This window comes from Adiantum capillus-veneris, chromosome 17, assembly GCF_014529385.1.
Source record: "Adiantum capillus-veneris isolate H3 chromosome 17, ASM1452938v2, whole genome shotgun sequence".
Taxonomy (NCBI): Eukaryota; Viridiplantae; Streptophyta; class Polypodiopsida; order Polypodiales; family Pteridaceae; genus Adiantum; species Adiantum capillus-veneris.
This window is the reverse complement of record NC_140947.1, coordinates 91,548,990-91,565,680: the sequence shown is the minus strand read 5'-3', so window position 1 is coordinate 91,565,680 and position 16,691 is coordinate 91,548,990. Positions and strand designations below refer to the sequence as shown.

General features: G+C 41.5%; 1 pseudogene; it reads right to left on the bottom strand.

Annotated features, from left to right (window-relative positions):
• Positions 1–11,559: 11,559 nt before the first annotated feature.
• LOC147437698 (uncharacterized) lies at positions 11,560–12,266 on the bottom strand (annotated as a pseudogene).
• Positions 12,267–16,691: the final 4,425 nt, after the last annotated feature.

The following is a 16,691-nucleotide window of genomic DNA, read 5'->3' as shown; positions in this document are numbered from 1 at the left end:
TACAAGGCCTTCCAAAACATGTTGGGTGGGTAGTGAAAAGTACTCATGTAGGCTTCCTTTGGCAAAACTATCAATACATCTATCAAGAACAGCTTGAAAACTAGGCTTATGCTTTATCCAAAAAAAGTCCTCCCTTTCCCCCGTAGGGACAAAAAAAACCAAAATTCTATAGCCAACTTAAGGACTAGCCTAGTATCCATAGGAGTTTTCCTTAGCAAACCTTTTCTCAATAGCAAAGTACAAAAAGATAATCACTCAACAACAAAGCACATAGAAGTGATACGAATTGAGGTGCCATCTTCATCTTCACGACTAAGTAACGGGCGCGGGAGAGAAGGGGGGGGGGGATCCAGGGTCGAGAAGTCCACGCACGAAAGTTGGGAGATCACAGTCATTGGTGTCAACTCAAAAACTAAACCCGGTCATAAAGTAGCCCCTTAAATCTTGATAGAGCTTGTTGGCTTACAATAAAAGGGTTTAAAAATGGGCATGATACAACATACATGCACTGGTGAGATGGTTAGCCCATGCATCACAAAACCGCGAGGTCTTCGGTTCAAAACCGGGTGTTCGCAGCTTGAATTTTTGCGATGTCCGAGTTTAATCCTGCCTCGAACTTCAAGGCCGTCGATCCCTCCCTCCCCCTTAGTGCTATGTGTCACCTAGTGTCGTGGAGGTGCCACTGAGAGATATATGGTTGAATTACACCAACAAACTTTCAACATAGACTAGAGACTAGAGAGAGGAAACACTCAAAAATTTACAAAAAGTATCAAGAATGATATGCTAAGTTTGAAAATCGAGAAGCTTTACGAAACAACCACAACCTCCATGGAAATATTCACAAAACATGACAAGCATTTTCGGATCAAAATAACCTCTCAATGATCTTAGAATCGGTGATGTTATGTTGAGAAACATTTGATGGAGAGGGGATTTGGTATATGAAGGTGGAAATAGGCGTTAGCTAAGGCTTATCCCAATTAGCCAATTATGTATGAAAAAGAGGGGGGAAGGACTAGTTCACTCTGTCACTATATAACACTGGATGGGACTAAGTGAGGTTGATGGCATCCACGGCAAGAAAGTGGGGTGTGGATTGGGAGGGAATCTTGGGCATCCACATGGCGATTTGATTGGTGGCAGGGGTGGGGGATACATGGCGCAGTAGTGTAGACTCAATCAATATGCGTCCGAGCCAGAGTCATGTGGCAGGCCTGGAACGATGATGGGGCATTCCACATTTAGATGCTATCCACCATTGACAAGTGGCATGTCACGTAGGACTACGAAACGGCTTTGGGGACTATGCGGGGATCATGGATATGCCTTGGGGAAACCAGTGGGGATGGAATTGGCCATCATGGGAGGGTAGGGGAGAGAGAGACTCTATCTGTAGTGGGAAGATGATACTCCTCTGCTAATCCTTGCACGCTACTCGAGCCTCTACAAGGCTTCTCTACACGTTGTGCCTTTGCACCAGGATTGTCTGCGCTCCCATTAAGGTCTTGCATTTTGTTGCGCTTAGAGCTACAGGAAGGATGGATGGCAAGTGCCAAGGTTGCTAAGTCCACCAAGAAGGGGGGCATGAGATACCATTAATCCACACCTCCATCAAAGTTGGGAAAAGCACCAGGACATGCCAACAAGAGCAAGGATAGGGGCACCTCTGCGAAGGTGGATGCTGCCTGAACCCCTAGCATGTAGTGTGAGGTTGGTGAACTCTCTCTCCCCCCCCCCCCCCCCCTTTGTGCTTGTTGATGCTCTAGGTTTAGGACATTCCATGCATTCTCACTGTTTTTCTTGTGTGTAGCCTATTTTAGAGATGGATGAGCCAACAAAGGGGGAACAAGAAGAAACCCCTGCCATGGAGTAGCTAGTCACCTCTATGCTCCATACCCTTCATGCTTGGGTCTACACACTCGTTGTACTGACCAAAGGGGTCTTGGTTCTTTGTTGAAGTTTCAAATCACATCTTCTTCAATAAGGTAGAAGCAAAGGGTTAATCATGTTGGCTTGGTAGTATGACGGAATGGTACCTTAGCACGGTTCTTTAACATCATTTTGGATGGTCATGAACTCCTACATCACCATCTATACACGTTGGATGACTCTACAACAACCGCCTAGAAGACAACAGAGAAGTACCTCAAAGGTAGGAGCAATTTTAGGAGGTTCAACTGGCAGACTCTTGTAGCAGTAATATCATCCACCTATAGTAGTGATCTCATGGAGCAATAGAAAGAGAAGTTTCTTAGCATGACTAAAATCTCATCAAATTATTTATTCTAATTCCACTCCTACCATTTCTAGTGAAGGTGCCAAGTTGGCTACCTGTAGAGCTGTAGACTACACACAAGAGCCAACATACCGACTTGGGAGCTACCTACCAAAAGATACAGTCATGATATCTTCATAATGTAAATGTTCCCCACACTATGATGCATCTACTATGCTCAGAATTGAGAACTATAGCCATATAAAGACGTGCTAGGACACTAGTTCTAGAAGGAGAGTGCAGAACACACACACACACACACACACAAACACACATAGATGAGAGACATTGTGAAGCTTCCTCTAAACATTCTCTACCTACTCCTAAGGTCAAAAACCAGTTCTAGTGAATGGATGGTGCATAGGGAGAAAATAAGTTTGTAGAAAACACGACTAAAATCATACTTTTATCGTCATAAACTTACGTTAAATAGAAGAGCTTTCACCTGCAATTGTGTTGGTATGCTCGCAACATCGTACAAGAGAGACATGAAGATTCAAAGAAATAATAGACTCACGTTGAGCTTATGCAGCAAACCCTTACTTTCATTATCCAAAAAACTTAGGTTTTTAATTATAAAGGTTGGCTTTTATACCTTAGCCAAGGTTCAAAGAATGGATTTCTAGCTATTTGGGCTCAATACAAGGCTTAGAAATTGCATATGATTACAAATATGGAGGCCCTCAACCCCTTTAAACTCATTGACAATCAATAGTATCACAACGACTTTGGACTTTTCGGGATTTTTCAATGATACCAAGGGATTTAATACATTCAATTGGCTCTAAAAGTGAGTGGCACCCCTTTTGATTTTTTTTCTCCTGCACTTGTTAGTTAGTTGAGTAGCTAACATTCCCCCCCTCCTTGCATGTGTCTCCCGTGACACAACTACTTAGGGTGCTAAGTAGTGGTCGGGCTTCCTTGTCGCTGCACTTTGTGTGTGCTGCTCAAGACCCTATTGGTATCTAAGGTGGAGTTCTTTATCTTCAGTTGACTTGAACTGCATGGGACTTTATTTATTTGCTCAACTACGGAGTAACTGTGACAAATCTTGCATGCAGATTGGTGAAGAAGCCCATATAGAATGCTTCTTCAAATGTCTGCATGTAGTAGGATGGTAGAAATATCACCCTAGCATAAAGCCCATGAAGCACTTCTTCGGAGGGTTAGCCTGATAAATTGTAGCATAGGCCCTTTGTGCCTTTGAGAAAGGACATCCATGCGATAACTGTTTTTTCTGCACGGTGAAAAGTTTGCAAACAAGTTAAGAGCATTTTTGCAATCTTTACTAGTATGATGCAAGCCAAATCCAGGATGCCACAAAAAAATTAACTGATCGAGGACAGTGTTTCCACCCTATAGTCCTTTGTGGGTTGGTTATTTGAAGGAGGTGGAAACCTTGGGTAGTTTAGCCAAGTAGGCCGGTTCTTTTGGAGGAAAAAGTGTTGCTGCCAACTTCGGACTCTTGGCATCGGGCACTCCACAAGATCTTGCTTGATAGAAGTTGGCACATTTGTATACAAGATCAAATACCTCGGTCTCAGTTCAGCCACATCTCCCGCCATTTCGGATGTGCTAGTGTTGGGTTGGTTTGGAAATCTTTAAGTAACCGCTCTTTGATCTAGAGTACTTCGAATTCGATGAGAGCAAAGGGTAGAGCTTGTTAATGCCATGCCTCATTCATAGCTGGGGGTGTGGGGAGGTTGACATTGATGGAATGTAGTATTCGCTCCTCCCACTACATGGATTCCTTCCAGATGGTCTCCTCTTCCACCTACTTTTTCAATGCTGCTTCCTCCTCCGCAGTTAAGATTTTTGGTTGGGCAGAGAGTCCAAATTTTATCATGATAAATATCTAGATCAAGCAGACTAGCCTCTCCAATGCTGCTGCTTCAAAATCCATAAACTGTAGGGTATCTTGATCTTGCATTTCACAATTTATCTATCCTTCCTCTAGTATGGTTTCTTGTGCCGTGGTTGTTGCTTGAGCTTTCCTCATTTCTGATTTTAGGTGGTCTATTTCCTATTGGTATCTCTCCTCTCACTACATGAACCGGATAGAGAGCTCTCTTCTCTGCATTTGCTCTAACTTTAGCTCCATTGCAAGGTCTTTAACTTTTTGTTCCACTGCTTTGTATGCCTTATCTGTGCCTTGTAGTGTGGCTACGGTTGTCCTTGAGCTGGTTTAGCAATGTATTTGCTCTTGGCACCTGGGTTCTGATTATACCAATTGAGTATTTTCAATGTTTAGATGGATTTGGAGTATGTCAATTCTTGAAGTAGATTCCTATAGAGTTGAAGTGGCCTTTGTGACTTGTTGCTCTTGTTACTGATTTCTTGTCTAGAGAGTTTCCAGATCCACTCATGTCTTTGCAATTAGTTTAGCCAATTCATTTTCTTTGAATTCCACGGCTTCTTTGTATGATTCGACACAAACATTGGCCATGTTTAGACTTTCCTCGCACAGCCGTAGTCGCATGTGTACTCTATGAAGCTATTGGTGGCGAGCATAGATTTCTTCTTTCATTTTTTCCACCACATTGTGTGCATATTATGTATATTCATATATATCCTCTAGATTCTCCATTCTTCTTGTGTTGCTCGCTTCTGGTTTATCTACTTGTGTGTCCTAAGCCTCAGTGATTGGCTCATCTGGCTGGTTGGCTTGAGTATTTGGTGTCTCTATGGGGCCAATTGGTTCACCCTCTTTTTGTGGTTGTGTTGTGGTCTCTGGCTGTGGCGATGCACTTGGGGGAGAGGAGTGTGGAACTTCTGCATTAAGGTTGATTGGTTCTGGCGGTGTATTGGCTTCTTCTTGTTCCTGGGCTTGTTTGCATTGCCCTTCTTCTTTATGATAGAGATGCTCTAGGCCAGCGCGAGGAGCGTCCTTTTTATCAAACGTTGGGTGTTTGGTTTGAATTATGATTTGTCTTGGATATGGTTTCCATTTTTCTTCAAAATCTCCTTTGAGCCCCGTTTCCAAAATTGAAAAGCTGCCTTGCTACCTTTTGGGTTGGTTCTTAGGGAGTGACGGTTTTGTTATTTTTGTGTCCTCTACCTTTACTTTTCCTTTTTATTTCTCTTTCTTTCGAGGGGAGTCTCTTCCTCCTCCACCTCTTCTTATTTCTTGTCAATGTCCATGGATTTTGCTGCAATAGTTGTCTTTTGGCTAGGGACATCGACTAGTCTGGTCCTTAGTCTAGTCCTCATTGGTGGAGCTCTCTTCTTCATTCCTATTCAAGAGCCATAGATTTTTCTCTGGTGCAGACAGTAGACGTTCTGCCTGGACTATGCTATGATAAGCTATTCTTGTTAACACATTGGAGATCACAAGAAGGTGATGTTCTCTGGCTATTTCACATGAGTGAGAGTGGTGTGAATATAGCAGACGTGGTCTACTTCTGTCACACTTTCTCTCTTTGAGGCCTGTATGAATGTGGAAGCCATGTCATGATTTGGGACTATGTATCGGGGAGGTCTTTTAGTAGTGATATGAAAGTGCTGATGATAGAGCCAAAGAGCCCACTCTATCCCTCTTTCCTTTAGATTGGAGAAGGAGGTTGATGAACAACTGGTGAAAATGCCGATTGTGGGCAACCCTCGGTCTCTCACAAGCTTTCCCTAGTCTTCTATGATGTGCACCTCTATTGGAGAGTCATTCAAATCCGAGATGGTTGCCCTTCATTCTTTTATAATTTTGTGTAGGAGCTCATAAGCCCTCTTGTAGTCTACACCACAAGATTCCAATTCAAGGTAGTCTCTAAGTCCAATTCTTTCCAAGTGGCCAAAATGCCTCTTCTTTGACTAAGTCTTCAGCTTCCTTTGGCAACATCTGAACTCGACAAACTTTTCCTTCATGGTTTTCTTCTTTGGGGCTCCCGAGGTAGATGAGAGTGAACCTAGTAGGGCAACATCCAAGTCATTGTTCATACCAAGTTAGCAAGTCCCAATCAAGTAGAGAAACCAAAAGACATAAATAAGCATTAAAAAGCACATTATTGGCAAAATTTATCTTAGGCGTGCCTAAGATATAGATGGGTGCAAGTGCATGTTGTTTTGTGCTAGAGTGAATGATTAGGAAGTGTATCGTTTGTTGGTGATATGCATGGAGCTGGATAGCTTTTGGACACATGGTGAGAATTGTGCATAAATATGTGTCCGCTTTACCGCTTTCAGAGCTTTTGGTGATTGATAGGGTTTTACTGCTCCAACCTTGATGAAACTTGCCAATGTGCTTTATTTGACCCTTGTAGACATATCTGTGTCATTAAACTACAAGTCAGGCCTTCCCTATAGCAATTTTACCTTAGGTGCACCTAAAATAAAATTGACTAATTTGGGCAGGTTTTGTGCTTCACTCTAATTGGTTGTGGTGGGTAGAACCTTGATGTCACATAAAGGTGGGTTCTAGATTGATAGGCTAAAAGTCAATTTTTGGTGTACTTGACTCTATTTGGTGCAGTAATATGCATTTTAGAGTAATTATGAATTAAATGAGTGTACCAATGTGATGTGGGTAATGTGAGGTCTGGGGGAGTCATACCATGTGAATGTGTGTGTAAAATGTGCTTCCATCCTAACAGATTATCTTCGGCCCGTCTAAGATAGTTTTTACAAATTAATGCAATTTAGGCCCTAATCTTGCCCCATATAGCTTCTACTAGGTTAATTAGGTAGGGCGAAGCCCTTGGTTGTGTTCCTTGCACTTGTTGGTGTCTCCAATCAGGTTGACAGTTCCCTTTTGATCCGAGCTTGACTTGGAGTCTTTAGTCGATAGTTGTATTTCCATTGAAGTTTGGTAAGGTTCCATTGTAATGTATAGAGTGTTCTCTTTGAGTTTGAGGTTAAACAGATCAATATTTTGCATTGTGGTGGAAAATGTCACTTTACATGGTCATCTTGTTGTTCACTGATGACTAGAACTTCATTGCACCCCTAACTCTCCAGAAATCCCTAACATGATAGCCCCAATAGGTTTGTGAAATTTGGTTCCCATCTGGGTCTTCTATTATCGGTGCGCCTAAGATACTAGGTCATTTTTTGGGACTTTTTGCAACTTTGACCCTAGCATTGTGTTGCCCTACTAGTGAAGAGCCTCTGGTTCACTTTTGGTGCAATTTGGAGGTCTGGTATAGCCGATGTTAGTGGTTCCGATCCCGAAAGTTCCCATATTGGTTTGTGTATCTGTGCCTCCTACTGCTCGTGTGGTTGACAATGTGATATCCAAGATGCCTCTAGACATAGTTAGAAACTTACCCCTCATGGATGGAGTGAGTAAGAGCCGGAAAATAGGGCATAGGAGATCCTGAAAGGTCGCCAAAATCCAAAACTCGGAGCTCTCCCTCTAACGTCTAGAATGCAAATGAGAGGAAATATGGCCCAAGGAGCTATACACACTTGGACTTTTTCGACACCCCTTGTCCAATGCCTACGTGGTGAGTTAAATAGGCCTGACAATGTATGCTCGAATTGAAAATTTCTAAAAACTGACATCCTTGGACCTTTTTGTCACATTCTGCTCCATATGAGTAGTGAGTTGAAGTGGTCGCCGAGTTTTTTGATCGGATTTTCTTCACAAAAAATTTGGTCGTTTCATTAAGCTTTGAGAGTTGGTGATTGAAGTCGGAATCCAATTCTAACATTCCTACTCAATATTTTTTATTTTCTTTGCTTTTATTAGCAAAAATAAAGGACAATTTACATAATAGCTCAAAAAATTTCATCCTATACTTGAAAAATACTAAAACACTTCTATTATTTGGCCATAATTTTGTGGAGTGCTCTATTTTTATAATGATTTTGGCCAAATAACACACAATATAAGTAAAAACTGCACTATTTATGGTTTTTGGCAGTTTTGTACAATATATACACATATTAAGGGATTAAAGTCATTGCATTCCTCAATCATTGTATTGCATGGACAATCAGCTAATTTATTTAAGAAAGATCGTATGTTAACACACAATTACTTCAAAACATTGCCCCAAGTCGACATATTTTGTCCATTTTCAGATTGTCTCCCCCCCTCCTTGCTTCAGTCTACCAGAATAATTGAGTATTCTGGTTGTGCAGTGCGTAGGTTGCAAAGTCGTGATATGCATGGCACTGATTGGCCCTATAATTCTATTGATGTCAATGCAGTTAAACACACTATGATGTGCAAGGCGTGGGTCTTGAGTATTGTACTCAAGGGTTTTCACTGGCGAGGTATGTTGTGGTTGAACTCTCTTAAAGAGTAAACTCTATATACTTGAGCATTTTCATTTATGGTGCGATATGTACCGTCTGCTGTGTTTTGACTAGAGCCAATGGGTCCAATCATAGTTCTTGGTTGAATTTAGGTATCCACTTATACCTGATGGAGGCTCATTTGAGTTGTTGTGGGGTCTTTGATACCCATAGTTTTATTTGTCTACTTTGAGCAGCCGATCTTCTACTCTAAATTTCACATTTCTCCTTTGGTTTCCATATCCATTTCTTCTGTAGTAGTGATGGTTCTTGTTGAAAAGATGGATATGATTGTTTTCTCTTAGGGTTGCTAGCGGTGCATAGAAATCTTTTGGGCACCCAAATTTGCTGAGAGCAATTGACCAATTGACTTGTGGGTATCCAAACTTACCTGGCTCCCTGCATTATCGGAGTACTAGAAGTATTTATTGGAGCTATAGTTGTAATTGTGGTCAATGACTCATGCTCGTTTGATTTTGGAAATCACCTAATGATTCCTTCCATTCCTCTTTACTGTAGGCAAATGGTACTTTTAATTGTCCTCCTTTGAGTATGAGCTCTAGAATTTTGGCATCCCAGTCTTGAATTGCTTTGTAGGTTATCATTTACGAAACACCTAATACTAGGTTCTCATTCATGTGCTCATCCGCTTTACATGTGAAAGTATGCGGGCAAGAGAATCCATGAACCATAATATTCATGTTGATTTTCCCTAAGGTTGGAGCTATGCTCTTGTTATAGTGGCTCGACAGTACTCAACTGGTTGAGTAGTTTCTTTGCAGTAAGTGGAATAGCTGACCGCATTGACTAGGGCCCCTATATCTGCTAAAGCTTTAACTTTGTAATCGTTGTTCATATTCACATATCAAGACCATCTAGCCACTTGTCATCAGTCTCTACCTCATCCTCTGCTAAAGGTTGAATGTGGAGGGTACTGAGTGGTGCAGCTTGGAGAACAGGTTGTCTTGCCGCTTTTTGTTTGAGAACTTGAATACAAGCTTCTTCTTGAATCTGTGTGCGAGCCACAAATGGCTGCAAGCACACAACTAGACTAATGTAGCAAGCTCAAGATACCAAGGGTGTGTCACTCACCGCCCTACGCTCGCCTTCATGGAGGATTCCCTGCAGCGAAGAAGAGGGAGCTACCATCGTGCAGCACTCAACCACCTTGCCGCTGTCGTGCCGTCGCAATTCTTGATCACTCTCTCTCTCTCATGCATACACACACACACACACACACACACACACACACACACACACACACACACACACACACACACACACACAAAGGGATCTCTCTCTCTCATGCATACACACACACACACACAAGGAGATCGATGAAGAAGAAGATGGACATGGAGATGGAGGAAGAGCACTCTTCAATTGCACACAAGGAGATCTCTCTCTCTCATGCATACACACACACACACACAAGGAGATCGATGAAGAAGAAGATGGACATGGAGATGGAGGAAGAGCACTCTTCAATTGCACAAATGAGAGAATAAGTGATTTTTAGGTTTAGGTGACTTTTATATGAGCTCGCCCATTCACACTTGGGTGTCCATGCTTAGCCAACTAACCGTCAAATGTTCCAGTTAGAATGCGCCTCTCATCGACAATCACTCTTACCCTTTTCCTATTGGATTGACAAGCCCGGTCCCTGACTCAAAACAATGTAATGTCCGTGGATGTTTACTAGGCCGACGCCCATTTGCCAAGGTCAGCACCAAGCAATAGGCGGCATTGGGAAGTCCCCGAGCCTCAGATTTGGCTGATGTTGACTTCACTATCACATGTCATGTCTTTGACACCAAGGTCAACACCAAGCGATAGGTAGCTTTGGTCAATCCCTAAGCCTCCTATTCGCCTAGTATTGACTCAACTCTCTCTTGTAATGACTTTAACACCAAGGTCAACACCAAGCAATAAGGAGCATTGGGCAGTCCCCAAGCCTCCTATTCACCTAGTGCTGACTCCATTGTCTGACTTGTCAGTTAACATACCCTCCTTCTTGATGTAGATTCCGTCCTCGGAATCTATTATGTTGAAGCTCGTTCATCAAGGTGGAAGAGCATTTGAGATGAGTGTGCTTAGCTTTCTTCAGTCACACTGCAAAATCAAACAAAATTGGCACAGTAATTGCATTCTTATATACAATTAAAAAGCATATGCATTTGTAGAGAGACAAATTGATTGGTAACAGAATAGTAACCCATTTGTCAGAAATAAAAATCCAATTGCAACACATAAACAGTTGTAAAGGTCAAAAAACTAAACAAGTCTGGGGTTGCTAATTTTAACGATTGAAAGGCACTAAAGGTCAACTATTAATACCATGGGGAAGCTTCTCAATTTTCTTTGGTCAATTAAGCTGATTAATCGCGAGAGCCAAGTATTTCATGTCCGAGGGCTGACTAGAGCTATACCTAGAAGACCTTGTAGTTAAGATACGATAAAAGGAATTTCTCATGAAATCATCGCCTGACTGGTTCCCTTTTCTTTGACCCCCTAAAGTCTTTTTTCATTGATTCACTTTTAATGTGTGTGCTTATTTTGTATGCCTTGAGTTTTTTTCTTTTCAAGAAAAGGTGCCAAAATTGGTAACCTCTAGGGCTCTAGTACCATAGGCTATACATGTGAGTGAATTACCAAATCAAGCTGAAATTTCTCTTTTCGCTTAAGATTTTACATTGTGGCACTTTGTTTTCTTTTTTTTTTGTTCGTTTTCAATATTTTTATTTTTTAACTTTGGGGGGTCATATAACACTGTTACCCTCCCCAGGCTCATCACATTAGTAAACTCCCTTTATAATACTTAAGCTAAAGGTCAATAGGGACTAAGCCCACCAAAAATCCATATTACATTGCACACAATGCTGCGTAAATCGGATTAAGAACCTAAAGTAACCATTGATTGTTAAGAAGGCATTCACCATGGTATTAAGAGACGATCTTTAACGCCTAGCTTGGTCAAGCTTAGTCGGACTACGTGATTTTTGAATTTAATGTTTGATACTAAGAAAATGCGCTAAATATTATGCTACCAATCACAATGAAAGCAGACAAACATGGATGCAAAAAAGATAAGGGGCAATGCTAATGGACAAGAAACACCTATTTGTGTTGATGATCGTGCTTGATTTAAGAGTGAATGAGAGAAAGGTTCCATGAAGGTCGAAATTCTAACAGCAACAACACGTTCCTGTGCACACTAGGAAACATAAGAATACCTCTAGGAGGCACATCAGTTGGAAGAGGTACCAACCCTTATTGAACACAATCAAAAGACATAAGGAACCCTAACCTAATTATTTGCACTCCCCCTAGAGAGTCAAGGGAATAGGATATTGTAGAGATTGGGGCGAAACCCTAAGTCTAAACCCCTATCCTCATCATCGAGAAAAACAAAGTCATCATCCGTGAGACCATATGTGCCATCCGTGTAATCATGTAAATTGTCTTTATCATTAGAGGAACTAATGTTTACTAAGAAGGTCACTCGACATTTATAGTCATCTTGGTCAAAAGGGTAGGCTTCTGCAATGGGAGAAGCACTCTCTAATAAGTATGGTCAATTCATGGTCAAGAGACATATCTGCCATTCTAACTCGTCAAAATTACTCTCACATGCTAGCATACCTACCAAATCCCATTCACAGGCAAGCACCAAAAAGACCATATGAAACACTTCTGAAAAGTAACGAGGGTACCTCGCACCCAAGGTAAGAGTGGATGACTCTAGCGTACTAGCCATATCTATACACACAAATAGATGATGGTTAAAGAGCAAATATTATAAGGGTTGTGTCCAAAGGTTGTGTTCTTGTGCATAATGTTTATGCTGTTGTGTTATGTATAGAACTCGTAGGTTTCTAGATTTTTGTTTGGTGGCTCTTGATCTTTTACTTTCTTATTTTTGTTTTTGTGAGTATAAGGCTTTATATATACATTCCTTAAGATTGGATATTGAGAGTTCAGGGAGGAAGGTTGAGAGGGACCCCCTTCCTTGGGTAGATCGTACCTTTTGGAATGACATCGTCACCTTTTGAAACCAATTGTTCCAAGTTGTTATGGGTGAAGGCTTTGATGAATAGTTTTTGACCGCCCTATGTGTTTCATCTAGTTGCAAGGGTGGTAAGTACTCTCCCATGATTTTATTTGCAACGTTGTTGTAGGTGGTGAACTTACAATGGGAGGTGCAAAAAATGGTAGGTGGAGGTTGTGTCGAAGCTTCTATTTCCATATAGGAACTACATGAAGAGCAAGAAGCTTCATTTGACTTACCTGTTCTTGAGCTAGGTGGAACAAATCGTTCTTTCTTTGGTATCCAAACTAGCTCTGGAGCAGGTGTGTAGCATTCTGGGATCTTTCCCTTCCCGCGATCTTCAATTTGTATGGGTCTTGTGTGTCTCAAGCTTTATTTCAACTACAATAGTTGAAGCTCTAGAGAGTTGGGCTATGGGGACATATGGTTCAACCTCTTGGACATGCAATGTTTTGGGTTTTATTTTCTTAAGAGGCAGTATCTCAGGGACTATGCCTTGAGTGGTACGGCTAAGAGTTGGTTTCTGCATTGTGACACCCCCAATCCCCCAATCAATATTGTATTTGGTGGCTATCATCCACGTGCATCCCAGGTTTATAAACCCTCCATAGTTCCAGTAGGCATGACCAAAAAGTCTTGAGCTAAAACCCCATTGTCATAATTGATAGAAGTGTGCCAGATTCCAAAAACCGCAGTTTTTTTCTTGTTGGCACCCTTGAATTGGATAATACTCTCAAATAGAGGTGGCTTCCCTAACTTACACCATACTCCATATGACAACATATTATATTTTGCACCCGTGTCCAATAAGGCGTTATATAGCACTTTTCCATAGGTGCTATTTAGCTCAATAGGGTATCGTAGAGGTGTATCAGAGTCCAACCAATCATCCTCTATTTCAACGTGGAATGCATGTGTAACTCCAAGGTTGGCCTCTTGCTGGAGTCTTATGCGTTGTTCTCACTCTTTAGACTCTTAGATTGAGCTTGTATCTTTTTAAGTTTTGCCTGTTCTTTGGCTGCTTTCTTTCCATTTATTCTAGCATGCACATTTTCTTGATATCGGGTCGCCTCTTATATCTCTTACTCTTCTTGTCTAACTTTTAATTACGGTTGATCTCTAGTGAAGAGTCACTAGATGAATCCCTACTTGTGTCTTCTGCTCCCTTGGATAGATTGTCATCTAGGGTACCACTGGGCCCTGAATGGTTTGTCCCCACATTTGCACTTAGATTTAACTCAGATTCTTCATCCTCAGAGTCAATTTTAATTGATGATTCTGACTACAAATTGTGTGGGCTATAGTTTTGTGAGATGCTACTTGTTTCAATGCTAGTCAACCTTCATCTTGTAGGTCATCAGAAAATATATACATTGCTTCTAGCATATTTAAGGGTAGGAGTGGTGGCATTTCATCCCCCTCATGTGCTACCCAGATTGTCCCCCTGTTTCCCCAAGTGTCTATGGTTGCTGCTAAGTGGACCCAATCCACATTGTCCGACTCAGTCATCCCAGGTAGTACATCCATATAAGGAGAATCTTCCCCAACATCAGTGTCCATTTTACATGTGTAACAATACTGCAATCGAACCGAGTGAATTGTGGTGTCAGATCTATGATCAATTAAAAACCTATTTCCTAGAAGATGTGCTCGACCAATTACAAGATCCACTCTAATGACAGAATCTTGGAATTGCAAGTAGACATGGTTTTTAGACCAGTCATGCACCATTTTTGCTTCCCTCATGAAAGGACGTCCTAAGATCATCTTAGATACTACAGTGTGCTTGTAGAAATCCATAACAATGAAGATATTTCTTATTTTATGTGCAAAGACCTTGATCTTGAGATCTTCTAGCATCCCAATAGTTTTAACAATAGACCCATTGGCCATCTTTACTACTATGGTTGTGGTCCCAAGGTGATGTCTTCCCATAGTTTCCCAGCAATTTTTAGTCACAATGCTAACCCCAACGCCACCATCAAGGATTCCCTTCATAGTTAATACCTTGGTAGTGATTGGTATGGTTGCATTGGATTCATCGCCCTCAAAGTATTATCCCAACTTGTTAATAGGTATTTCTACAACAGGGTTCTCTTCTAGGTTGGGTTGTGGGTCTAAGTGTTCCTCCTCTATTCGCATCTCCCTAGCTCCATCCATCTCTGCAAATTGTGGTAGTCCGATCTTGAGTTCTCCATTAAGGAAAGCTTGAAGAGCATGGTCTCCATATAGTTTGGACATGATGGTGGTTATAACTTTTGAAGCGATGAAATCCATCAATTTGGCATTATTTAATGGCACCTTTTGGGCTTCAGTCCCTTGACGTGGGGAAGATGGGATCTCTATTTCTTCCATAGGGTCAGGTAGTCCCTCTGTAAACATTCTTTCCAACAAGAAGTGAGTACGCCCACTTTCCTATGACTTTAAGTCACTTTCTTCTTGGATGACACTACGTATGGCTAGAGATCTATGGACTTTGTGAGGTTGTTGCTACGTAGGGAACAATGTGTCTATAATCTGGATCTGCCTAGGTGCTGATTCTAGATCCCTTTGGGTATCTTCTACCAAACTACTTAATTGCTTAGCTCGCTCAATCTCCTCTGTAGGGTTTGGATAAGTTCCTATCTTCTTCTTGGATCCTAGCCATTGTGGCTCATGACGATCTTCCTTGTTGGTTTCTTTCCTAGTGGTCATTTTGGTCTCCATGGTTTCACCTGAATCAGAATCCTCTTCAACATCATTCATATATACGGGGTCGTCACTAGTCCCTATGTTGGTCTTTGAATTGGGGTTTGACTTCGCTGCTTTTTGCGATATCTTCCTTCGTGTTTTCTTCTTTTTTTGAGATTGGGCAATTGATGCCGTGTCTCTTTCTTCAAGAATAAAATTTTGTTTCTATTATAATAACTAATATCTAATTCTCCTAAATGATTTTCTCATGTTAAACTGATCATTTAATATGGGGAAGTGCCAAGGGAACTTCCAAAATGCTAAGGTTCCAAAATTCAAAGGTAAGTCCAAATGGTCAAGCTTAGTGGAATTGGATGCTTTGTGAGTGTACAAAAAGTCTTCAAGTGGTCTTAGATTGATGGGGGCACAAGCCCTTTTAGTAGGGTATTAGAGAGAAACACACATACACTCATGCAAGCCCCTTTTAAGCCCTATTTAAACAAAGGGAATGAGGGACACATGTCAGCTCCCTAGCCCAGCTGCCCCAAGGTGCACTCAAATCCTATTGGATGGGCATAGAGGTGGACCAATGAGAATTAGGCTAGAGTACTTTTAGTTTAATTCACTTAAAAACACTTAATAAAAGAACCAATAAGAATTAAGCTCTCTAGAAGACTATTGGGGATAGTCTCCCAAGGGATCCAATGAGCATTCAATAGCCCAATGGCTTGCCTGCTTGCTATTGGCGAAAAGACAAAGGGGTCCATTGAGAGTTTAGTTCCATTTTTTAATTACCTAAAGCTCTCACAAAAGGGGAAAGGGGGGCACATGTCACAAGGCTATCACTTATGCCTCTTAATTCCTATTGGCTAAGCTTGGAGAGGCCCAATGGGAATCCAACAGGAGGAATTAGTAAGAGGGGTCGACCTAGATGAGAGAAGGGGCTGATTTGAAAAGGCATTATCACTTACACCCTCATACTAGCTCATGTGTGAAGCAAGAAGACTCTCTCTCTCTCTCTCTCTCTCTCTCTCTCTCTCTCTCTCTCTCTCTCTCTCCTTCTCAAGCTTTCATGGAAAGCTTATCACCTACTCCAAGCTTGTGAGAAGGGAGGCCCACACCACTAACTCTTGGCTTTGTGATGCAAATTCAACCAAGAGCCAAGCTTCAATGCATGCTCATATCCTCTACCATGCTAATTACCAAGCTATGCTATGCTAATATGAGTGATTATGTGAGGAAATGTACATTTTTCTCGTAAGATTACTCCTTCTTCATCTCAATCTACTCTCATATCCCGCTAGCTCTCACCATCTTCGAAGGTGTGTGAGGTGTTGGGTCTGAGACTCTGAGGGAATTAGTGTTGTGTTTTATAAGTGTTTTGCTTAGTGCTTGAAGCTTTCATCTTCATTGCACTAGCTTGTTATTGAAGGAACACAAAGGATTGTATTGTAAAATGTCTCT